The following is a 10,661-nucleotide window of genomic DNA, read 5'->3' as shown; positions in this document are numbered from 1 at the left end:
ATGACACCTTTGGTAAAAGCTGTTCTCCAACTGGAGCGCTCACAGGCCAGTGTTTCCTGGTTGTCGGTGTTTATACTACATTTTTTTAGATTTGCCTTAGAGTCTTTAAACCTCTTCTGTTTACCACCAGCATTATACTTACCATTTTTAAGTTAGGAATAGAGTATTTGCTATGAGAGCCAGTGTGGTGTAGTGGTTAAGAGCAGTGGACTCATAATCTGGTGAACTGGGTTCGATTCCCTGCTCCTCCACATGTAGCTACTGGGTGACCTTGGACCAGTCACATTTCTCTGAAGTCTCTCAGCCTCACTCACTTCACAGAGTGTTTGTTGTGGGGGAGGAAGGGAAAGGAGATTGTTAGCCGCTTTGAGAGTCATTAGGGTAGTGATAAAGCGGGATATCAAATCCAAATTCTTTGGAACACGATAACCAGGCATACAAACAATATGACCAGTCCAACAAAGTTGTTGTTGAAGAATCATTGCTTCAGACGCAGCACACAGTACACAACTAATACATTTATTTATGCTTTGTCAATTCAAGTATCCCTGAACATTGACCATGACAGCTGGGGTTGATGGGAGCTGTAGTCTGACAACATCTGTAGGGCCGTAAGTTCCCCACCCTGCCTTATGAGGAGAGAATGTAAATTACTACAAACGGATGTGGAGGCTGCAATCTTATAATCCTGGGGAACATGTTCCAGTGTCATAGGTTTTCTGGCTTCCAGTTGTTGGAGAACAGGAATGCAGAGAAGGATTCTTTCCAGTGGCTTTAATGTCTAGATTGGTGTGATAGATATGCAAATCTCTAGTTTAAGGCACAGCAGGCAATGCACACATCCAATGCATGAATATTCACAAACAGGTGATCTACCTACTCAAAGCTGAGATGTTGATCCAACACTGATACGCACCTATATAAAGGAATGGGGAGGGCTCATCATAGTGTATCCTGTTTTTCTGCTGCTTAGCAAGCAACCTAGTATTCTGTCTTGAAGGCAGGTTCTACTTCATCTCTTCACACCTCTTTTGGTGCCTCTGGGACAGACAGTAGGGGAGAGAGAGAGGTGCCTCTATCCCTCTGGGCTGTTGTTTTTATTCTGAGAATTCTGTTTCTTGAGATATTTTCTTTAAGATGTTTCTCAGTGTTTTATTCCAATGCCAAATAAATAAATAAATAAATAAATAAATAAATAAATAAATAATCTTCTTTTGTATCATTGACCGGAAACTTTTCAGATCAATTCTTCTTCAATAAGAAATGAGGTTGCAGTTTTTGATTATTAAACTGTAATTAATGCTTGGTGTTTCGCTAACGGGGAGTGTACATTTTAATTAATTATTTTTTTTCTAAAGCCTTTTGACGATTAAAAACAACAGACTAAAGCAAGAAAAGGTATTAATTAAAAATAGTGATGGTTACCTTAATCGGGATAGTGAAGCTTTTTATCATTAAAAGGCGATTCTGCTGTGGTTAATTTGTTCAGAACCATTCTCTGGGTGAAGTAATTACATCCAATCAAGGTCTGTCAATACAATTTGTTATCAATTGTCACTTTATATCAAGTATAATCAGTTCAGCTGCATGGAAACAGTCATTTGGACTGTTAACTTGTGTGTATTTCCCCCCCTAAAATGGGCAGGAAGACAGGAAAATTAATGTCTCATTTAATCTATGTCCAGTTTGTCATAAGCGTTTTTAAAACTTTTTTCCAACTGAGCTAGAACATTTTAATAAAGGATGATCCTAATGTATCTTCACACTCCATTTTTATTATACAGAAATAATTTATAAATTACAACTGTGATAGCAAGCGTGAACACTTTCCTTCATTCTCTGCCATGGAATTGCAGCTGCATTCTGCAGAGGTCCCAGGCAGGAATCTACTTGGTTAATGATCTAACATCTTTGGCACCAATGCTTTCACTTTGTCCAAAATTACTCACATCTGTCATAGTATATTTTGGCTTCAGGCAAAGTAAGAGAGAACTAGCATGCGCGCATTGTGTGTTGGCATTCCTGAACAAAGCAGGGGCCATTTACTTTTTCCTCTGCAAATGTGCAAAGAGAAGCTTTGGGCTGCATGTGCAAGCTGTTCCAATAGCATACCCAGGGACGTGGGTGGTGCTGTGGTCTAAACCACTGAGCCCCTTGCGATGGGGTGAGCTCCCATTGCTCTGTCACAGCTCCTGCCAACCTAGCAGTTCAAAATCATGCCAGTGCAAGTAGATAAATAGGAACCACTGCAGTGGGAAGGTACAGCGCTTCCATGTGCTCTGGCACCTGTCACGGTCCTCTGTGCACCAGTAGCGGTTTAGTCATGCTGGCCACATGACCTGGAAAACTGTCTGTAGACAAACCCCGGCTCCCTTGGCCTGAAAGAGAGATGAGTGCCGCAACCCGATAGTTGCCTTTGACTTGCTTCTAGATACCTCTCTGTGTTGAGCAGGAAGGCGTGGAGAGGTACTGTTAATCGCATTCACTTGCAAACTTTCCCTCAATCAAAAACACTGATTGCTCAGGTGTACTTGTTGATTCCACAGATGCAGAGATGACTGTAGGCACATTAAGCTAATTGAGGAAAGGCCTAGGGTGAAATGGGTGGGAATGGTGCAAGCCCCCACATGCACCATTTGTGGGGGTGGATTTTGGTCTTTCAGTCCTCAGCAATGCCCCGTGCAAGGCCAACGTGTCTCTCACCTTCTGTTCTGCTCAATTCACTACATCACAGTCATGATACCCTGCAGACAGTGGTGTAGCATGGGGTGGGGTGGGGGGAGAGGGCCTGTTGCTCTGGGTACAACATTTGAAAATAAAAAATATACTGCATTGAGGAATTTTTAAAACAAGCAGTGTTAAAAAAATTCATGGAATTGAGGAGGAGGAGGAGGAGGAGGAGGAGGAGGAGGAGGATAAAACCGCTGCTGCCACTGTTCCCTCCCCAACTTCCTTGTGCTGGAAAGACCCTTCCTGATCACCATTGCCACCACTGCCTGGCCCTGACAGGGGGTGCAATACTTGCCTTGCCCTGAGCACTGACAACCCACACTACACCACTGACTGCAGTGTCCCCTAGGTTTGGCACCCAGTGTGGCAGAACCAGTTGCTGTATCAGGGATGGGAAATCATTTTCAGTCTGAGGGCTACATTCCCTTCATGACAACCTTTGGAAGAGGCGTAGGGGCATGTCTTGGAAGTAGAGACAGAAGCAAAGGTGGATGTAAATGGCTGTAAATGTTACCTTTGTACAGTAGGGTACTTTGTATACACTATCATCTCTATTCTTCATCCAGGCAAACAAGAGGAATTAGGAGTGTTCAAGGACTCATTCAGGTCAGGCAAAAGCACTCAATGTGGGTGTGAAACAAGGCCAATGATGAAAGTGGCCTGGGAAGAGAAGGCATTCATGGGAAGGGTGTTTGGCCTGAAGAGAGTAACAAGGGCTAGGTCAGAGTTCCTTTTTGGTCCAAAATCAGGAAGCCAGCACAGATTGCCAAACTACCTTAGGGTGATATTTTCCAACCATATCACCCTGCCAAGAAATAAAAGGGTCTCACCAAATGTCATGTACAAATGTGCAGTACAGTGGTACCTTGGTTGTTGAACTTAATCTGTTCTGGGAGTCTGTTCGACTCCCGGAACAATTTGAAAACCAAGGTGTGGCTTCCAATTGGCTGCAGGAGTTTACTGCACTTTATCAGAAGCCACGGGGAAGCTGCATCAGACATTCGGCTTCCGAAAAATGTTCATAAACCAGAACACTCAATTCTGGGTTTGCAGAGTTCGGGAGCCGATTTGTTCGGGAGCCAAGCCATTCAACAACCAAGGGACCACTGTAAAAGCTTTTTAAAAATTGTTTTAAACCATAGGTTGCCATCTCAAAACTCAGCATTATCCACCCAACAGTATGCCTCAAAGGATAATTTTAAATATATTCCAGCCGCAATAGGTAAGTATAAACACTGCGACTTCATTTTCATACAGAAATCAGCTTTGTAACCTTGACATCATTAAGTCTTATCAGTCTATATGAAGTGATTCTCCTAAATGAGACACAGCCACTTACTGCATGAATTTACTTCAAATTTCCTCTGCTCCTATAGTGAAAAAGCATGTCCAATAAATGACAGCTTTATCCTGATTTGACAGCTGAGAACAAACTTCAAGATCTGTCCATCCCAGATGATTTAAGACTAATTGTAGTAAGTATCCAACACTTGGAGCATTATTCACAGAACAGTGCCAAATATAATGAAATATATTGTCAATTATCTGCTGGGCACTAACAAAGAGATGAGTGGTTTTTAGCGTATTTACTATCCATGTAAACATTGTTTGAAATTGTAAACTCATGGATGACTTCCTCAAGCAGTCATCCACTCTTGAAAAATATGTCTGCTGGATACCATCCATCTTATTGTGCTCATAACATGCCAGGGACTGAGTGTTATAAACAGACAAAACATTTAAATGGGCGTCTTTGCCAAATATATTGACTTTGATTGACTTCTTTAGATGTTTGCATCCTGTTGCACTTAAGATGTTTACAGACGCCTTGCTAGAAAACAAGGCTTCGTGCTACTTATTCCAACTATTAATGGATATTTTATTTTTCCAATAAAAAAGCTTTATCCAATACATTGGAAGTTCTTTATGTAATCTAGGTTTTGTTTAAAGGAGGGCATGCAACATGGTAGCAGGAAATGGACAACATGATTTTTTAGGAAAGGATTCATATTACCCAAGTCCCATATTTCAGCTCCAGATATTATTTGGATGATTACTTTCTCTATAAGATTTGTGGCTGCTGGAAATATCAAACTTCTTCCCTTGGCAGTGAAAAAATATAGACTTGCTTGTGGTTTTCTAAAAGTTGCTAATCTAACAGTTGATCTGTGCCCATTCCAGGAGCCTCTGAGTACATAAGGCTTTTAATGTGTTCAATATTGTCATAATCCATTCTCCATTACAATCTGTCTTGGTTTACAGTTAGTTGTTCTTTAAAGCAGAATATACCCAATTCCTTCAGTAAATGTCTCAGTCTTACTTCAGTGATTGACAAGAGGGCTATGGTATAATAATAGTGGCACTTTTAGAATGGGAAAGGATAACTGTTTTAACTGTTCATGCACCATATTTCTATTACAGGTGAAGAGGAAAGTTGCCAGCAAACAATCCTCTCTCATTCCTATAAAAAAACAGTAATTATAGCTGATGCCAGCTATAATTCTGAGAAATGTACAGGGTTTTGATCACAAACATGTATCACAACATGGTGCACAAAGGATTCATCTTTATTGGGTTGATATCTGATAAGCCTTGTCTAAAAAGAAGACCCTGCATGTATCTATTGTCTTGGGGTTACACTTCAGGTAAGGAAGACGTTAACTTGTCACTTTATTTTCCTCCCAGAACTATTTCTGTAGTTTAGCAGAGACCTAAAACAGGACTCAATGGTCCCCAAACCCCTTCTCAAGTGCCCTAGAAATCTACACTTCCCCTTCTTTTCCTAGAGTTATTGGTTTTTACTTAAAAGGGACAGTAACATATTAAAACAAAACAAAATAAAACAAAAGTTTATTTACATAAGAATCAGGCAAGCTCAGGTTCCCTTTCACAATGGGTTGTTCGGATGTTCTGTAACCAAATACCACAAAGCCAAGCACTAGTCAGGAACATTCTTCTCTCTGGAAGCCAGCCTGCTCCTCAGCAATCAATTGGCTTTGTTTATCCCAATTTTCCAGTTCACTAAATAGAAATCTAGTACAGATTTCAGAGGTCGCATGAAACAGTCCCTCTCTCTCTGGTTTGGAAACAATGCATTCCTTAATATCTCTTTGAGTTTTGGCTTAGCTCATAACTAAGCATAGACATTTCTGAGCTACCCTTGCCTCTGTCCCCCCCCCCCAAATTAAATTAGCTTTCAACACCAGCAGTTGAGAGGAAGCAATGAGAATGCAATGCTTCACATGTCTTCATTAGGCCTTAAAGTCTTACTGATAAGAGGATCCTGGGGCAAAGACCCCTGAGAATTGTTTGCCAGGGCTTTGGGGCTATTAGTTAGCAACCGTTGGTATTAACCTATGAAATAAAAGAATTTAAGGTAGGTTTTAACAAATAGAGGAGGATGGGAATTGCAATGTACTGGCTAAATCATTAATCTATGACAACTCCTTGTGATGTTTGATGAGAAAACAACAACAACAACAACAACAACATCCCATACATTATCACAATTCTTGAGTGCTTGGCATAATCAAATCACAGTTGATGCTAAATTTTGCATTAGTACAGCAGTGTCCTAAATATCCTGTTTCACATTTCCTGGGCCATCACGAAATTAGCATTATTTTAAAACTGTTCTGCAGACCCCAAACATCTAATCTGAATTGAACTATATAACACAACAATGTTCTAAAGCAGGTATGGGCAACCAGTGAAGCTTCATACTTGGTTGGACTTCAACTCCCATTATCCCTGAGCATTGTTCTTGCTGGCTGGGTCTACTAGGAATTGGATTCCAACAACACCTTGAAGGTCATGGATGCCCCATGCCTGGTCAAAACGATGGGGATGGAAACCTGAAGTGAGTGTTGTTTTTTGTGTGGCTCTGTGAGACATGGAGGTTGCTGCTGACACCTTTCCCAAACAACATTGAATTTGATTAGTTAATGCAATCAGACTATTCTATGGATAAGTAGTAAAGTTGTACTGCAACTTCTGAGTTAATAATGATTGCTGAATTTGGTACCAATTTTGAGTGTGCCCAACTGTCTCCAAATTAATATCAAGCAGCCACAGTACATTTTATTGGAGGTCCATAGAACTCAAAATGGCTCCCTGCAGTTTGAGCTTTCTGAAAACATGCTGTGATTTATTGAAGGAAACACACAGAGACACAGGCAGAGGTATACCCTTATAACCACCTGGATTATTTCCTGTTAAGTAGAAATCTTGGTCGATCATTACAAAGCAACGGGGTGGGGGGAGGGGAATGCATATAATTTGCATGAGATTGCTGTTTAAAAATTCAGATTTTTTTTCAAGTTTTTTCCAACACTGCCTTATTTCTGTTAGCCAGTGTTCCATCCACATTGTAAAACATGCTAGCAAATGAGATACATAGAAACCTCTATATTGCAAGTCACAGCTGCAAATTTTTAAATTTTATTTTAAGGAATCACCATGCCTTCAGGACATGCAGCATTCACATCAGTTTACAATATATTAATTTAAAGCAGTTTATCATAAGGATCATCCATATTCATATATTTCCTGAGCATCCAGTCCTACTGGATCACACCAAAGGTCTATATAGTTCAGCATCCTGTTTGCTCCAGTACCCAATTGGATTTTGCTTGGGAATTATGCAAGCAGGATTTGTATGGGCTAGTAGGGGTCCATCTGCACTATACAGGAGTATAGGAGTACAATATGGGCATGTCTTTAAGTTAACATCTTACATTAAAAACCTGACAGTACCAAACTATCGAAGGCTTTTCACCAAAGCCAGACTAAATGTCTTTCCTTCTGCAGTGTTGGATGGCAGGTTGAGAGGAGTTCCCTACCAGGACAGACTTTGCTCGTGTGCTCAAGACATTGATTCCATAAAACATATTTTGTTGCACTGTGCAAAATATGAGCAAGCCAGGACTGAACTGATATTACCTTTGCTGGTACCTTTCCCAGGAAAATCAGAGGCTCACTATGTTAGGTTCCTATTGGAAGACCGGACAAACGCTAGAACTTTAGCAGTGGCAAAGTTTTATCGGTGGTTGCAAGAACCAATGATTCCTATATTCTGAACAAAATGCTTGTTTAACCTGGAGGTAGGCTGTATGAATTGTGTATTGCTTTGTAAAGATTTGTTGGGTCTCTGGACCGTTATAAAAATTGATGTTGATGATACTTTTAAAGCAGTATCATACCACTTTAAACAGCCACAGCTTTCCCTAGAGAATCCTGTAAACTGTAGTTAGTTAAGAGTACTGGATGTTGTTAGAGATCCCTATTGCCCGCCCAGAGGTACACTTCTCAGGGAAGAGGGATTGATTAGTAAACCACTCTAGAAAGGCAGCATACAAATAATATTTATTAAGTAAGTGAGCAATCCTATGCACAGGAAGATGGCATAAAGCAAGTTTATGCAAATTATGCCAGCATAAAGTTACACCAAATCCAAGACCCGTTCATCAGCAGGGCAGTGGCTGCTATTTTGCCTTTAAAATTGTGATCTGTGGCAGGTTGTGAGGTTATGTGACCACTGAATTTCACTCATCCTTTCTGTCCTGCAACATTTGTATTCCGTTGTTTTATGCTTGTGTCAGCTAAACAAAAAATACCATTCCTTCTTTTTGCATAAAAGGCAAAACAAAAACAAAAACAGCAGTCTTGAGCGTTATTTTCCCTGAAATATAATCAGTTCCTCTAAAAAGAAAGGAATCCAATAGTACACTTAATACCTAGAGATTATGTAGGAATCTGTCAGTTTTTGTTTTGCTTTGTTTTCTCAGGGCAGGACCATTCCCTGACTGCGGCAAACTGCAATGGTAACGATTTTTACACCCTCTCGGAGGCTGGCATTTAGAGATTACTTCATTCACCTTTGCATGAGTTGCTGGTCACAAGTTTGACATTTGATGAAAGTTTCCAGAAGGCTTCCCCCCTCTAGCCCCACCCTTCAGTCAAGAAAATAAATATGTGTCAGCAAGTGGAGTCTGTAACAAAATGTTGCAGTATAGAATACCCCTGTTCAGAGTGCCAGACTCTTACAGACTCTTCAAGAATACGCCACTCCCCTGGTTTTCAATCACCCTCCAATAGCCAATCAGCAATCTGGAGGTGTGGTGCTGTGGGACAGGGCTGGTGGGGGGAGGGATCTGGCTGGATCCTAAGCCCATTCAGCTCAGTCACATGACCTGGCAACCTGGTGTTGAATTCTCTGGGCCAGCCTAACCATGAGGCAAAGTGAAGCGGTCACCTTGGGCAGAAAATGGGCACCCTTCCCTCCCTCTGTTGAAGCAGTGCCAGCATCAGTGTGAATTTCCAGCGAGCTCTTGCAAGTCGTCACCCAAATCTTGTGACATCTCACTGGAACCTGCTGCCATCGCTTTGTGCCACCTAGGTAAAGGATGTTTCTGTGCGGCAGCAGGGCAGGATGGCACTTCCCAATTCACCTCAAACAGCAAAATGGGTTGCACCATCCCTGAGAATACTATTGTACAATTCTGTGCTGTCACTCAGTTGTAGGCAGGGCCAGATTTAGTTTTGATGAGGCCCTAAGCTACTGAAGGTAATGGGGCCCTTTATATGTCCAGCTGTCCTTTGTCAACAACAAATTTGCTGGTTTTTGTGCTGAATATATGCTATATGGTAATTTATGGACCAAACAGGAGCCTGTTGTTGTTGTTGTTTAGTCGTTTAGTCGTGTCAGACTCTTCGTGACCCCATGGACCAGAGCACTCCTATCTTCCACGGCCTCCAGCAGTTTGGTCAGACTCATGTTTGTAGCTTCGAGAACACTGTCCAACCATCTTGTCCTCTGTCGTCCCCTTCTTCTTGTGTCCTCAATCTTTCCCAACATCAGGGTCTTTTCCAGGGAGTCTTCTCTTCTCATGAGGTGGCCAAAGTATTGGAGTCTCAGCTTCACGATCTGTCCTTCCAGTGAGCACTCAGGGCTGATTTCCTTAAGAATGGACACGTTTGATCTTCTTGCAGTCCATGGGACTCTCAAGAGTCTCCTCCAGCACCATAATTCAAAAGCATCAATTCTTCGGCGATCAGCCTTCTTTATGGTCCAGCTCTCACTTCCATACATTACTACTGGGAAAACCATGGCTTTAACTATACGGACCTTTGTTGGTAAGGTGATGTCTCTGCTTTTTAAGATGCTGTCTAGGTTTGCCATCACCTTTCTCCCAGGTAGCAGGCGTTTTTTAATTTCATGACTGCTGTCACCATCTGCAGTGATCATGGAGCCCAAGAAAGTAAAATCTCTCACTGCCTCCATTTCTTCCCCTTCTATTTGCCAGGAGGTGATGGGCCCAGTGGCCATGATCTTCGTTTTTTTGATGTTGAGCTTCAGACCATATTTTGCGCTCTCCTCTTTCACCCTCAATAAAAGGTTCTTTAATTCCTCCTCACTTTCTGCCATCAAGGTTGTGTCATCTGCATATCTGAGGTTGTTGATATTTCTTCCGGCAATCTTAATTCCGGCTTGGGATTCATCCAGCCCAGCCTTTCGCATGATGAATTCTGCATATAAGTTAAATAAGCAGGGAGACAATATACAGCCTTGCCGTACTCCTTTTCCAATTTTGAACCAATCAGTTGTTCCATATCCAGTTCTAACTGTAGCTTCTTGTCCCACATAGAGATTTCTCAGGAGACAGATGAGGTGGTCAGGCACTCCCATTTCTTTAAGAACTTGCCATAGTTTGCTGTGGTCGACACAGTCAAAGGCTTTTGCATAGTCAATGAAGCAGAAGTAGATGTCTTTCTGGAATTCTCTAGCTTTCTCCATAATCCAGCGCATGTTTGCAATTTGGTCTCTGGTTCCTCTGCCCCTTCGAAATCCAGCTTGCACTTCTGGGAGTTCTCGGTCCACATATTGCTTAAGCCTGCCTTGTAGAATTTTAAGCATAACCTTGCTAGCATGT

The sequence above is a fragment of the Podarcis raffonei genome, chromosome 7 (assembly GCF_027172205.1).
Source record: "Podarcis raffonei isolate rPodRaf1 chromosome 7, rPodRaf1.pri, whole genome shotgun sequence".
Taxonomy (NCBI): domain Eukaryota; kingdom Metazoa; phylum Chordata; class Lepidosauria; order Squamata; family Lacertidae; genus Podarcis; species Podarcis raffonei.
This window is presented reverse-complemented; position numbering follows the sequence as displayed.